This window comes from Dipodomys spectabilis, unplaced genomic scaffold (genome assembly GCF_019054845.1).
Source record: "Dipodomys spectabilis isolate Male_0828 unplaced genomic scaffold, ASM1905484v1 ptg000214l, whole genome shotgun sequence".
Lineage (NCBI taxonomy): Eukaryota > Metazoa > Chordata > Mammalia > Rodentia > Heteromyidae > Dipodomys > Dipodomys spectabilis.
The window spans coordinates 719,026-720,159 of NW_024870891.1; the positions used below are offsets into that span (position 1 = coordinate 719,026).

The window sequence follows — 1,134 nt, forward strand, 5'->3', positions numbered from 1 at the left end:
TAACTTATCTGTTGAAATGAGTAATACAGAAAGTAAAGATATCTCTGGTGCATGTCTGAAAAAAGTATATTTAAAAATATTTAGTATTCTGTTTGTGTAATGTCCATAACCTATTTCATTCTCTCCTAGATATAATCCTTTGAATTCAACATTGTTTTATAATATATACGTTCATTAATAAATGTGTCCTTTCAGATTGCATTCCATATAGAAACAGTTTAAGATTCCTTTAATTCCTAGGTCCTTAAAGAATTTTATTTCTTTAGGATAAAATGACAATGTTATATTATTTCAAAAGTTTTATAAAGGTTATGCTATGTAAAGGAATTTGTAAAAAGTGAAGATTGAATGATGTCAAACTAACTTTTATTTCTATGAATTACATGTATTCTTACACTTGTATATTTGTAATCAACTTTTTAATAACTGTTTTTAATTTCTTGCATCAGAAGAATGAAAAATATGCAATACTTCACAAATTTTCATATCACCCTTGTACAAGAGCCATGTAAATCTCTGTATTGTAATTTGGGTAGACGTGCTGCGGAAGCATGTAGTATCCTGGAAATTTAAGTAGTTAATGATGCAATCTTAAGACAGGCATATATCTTTGGTTGCCTATTTGTAAGAAGGAAACCTTATTGTTCCCAAAATTGCAGTTCATCTTATTTCTGTAAAATTCTGTGTATGGTGGAAAAAACTTATATTGTTTGTTCAATTGCTCACATTTGCAATTTTTTCAATGACTATTTTAAGTCTTTTTCATTTGAAATTGGATCATACTTTGCAGCCTTTATATCTAGGTCCAAAGATGATGGATTTTCAAGTACTTATTTATTAACTGATTTAGCTTTGTGGAGATAATGGAGTCAAAATAAGCCTTGCTTAAAAGCTACTTTTAAACTTCTGCAGCTTAAAATCTCCCAAATGAGGTCTTACTGGCACAAATGTCTTCCTGACCCTTTATCCTTGCTCCATGTAGGAACAGACCAACCAGAATCTTACCCTGACAGCATAGATTTTCTTATTGGAGCAAAACTAATCTGTTACAAGGGATCATGAAGAGACAAACAGTTCAGACAGTACTGTTCAGACTAGAAGGTATTTTTTCAAAATATAATTGTTTATTACACC

At 30.1% G+C, this 1,134-nt stretch overlaps 1 pseudogene; it reads right to left on the minus strand.

The window, feature by feature from the left end:
- Positions 1 to 456: 456 nt before the first annotated feature.
- Positions 457 to 553, minus strand: LOC122122666 (annotated as a pseudogene).
- Between the last annotated feature and the right edge of the window lie 581 nt (positions 554 to 1,134).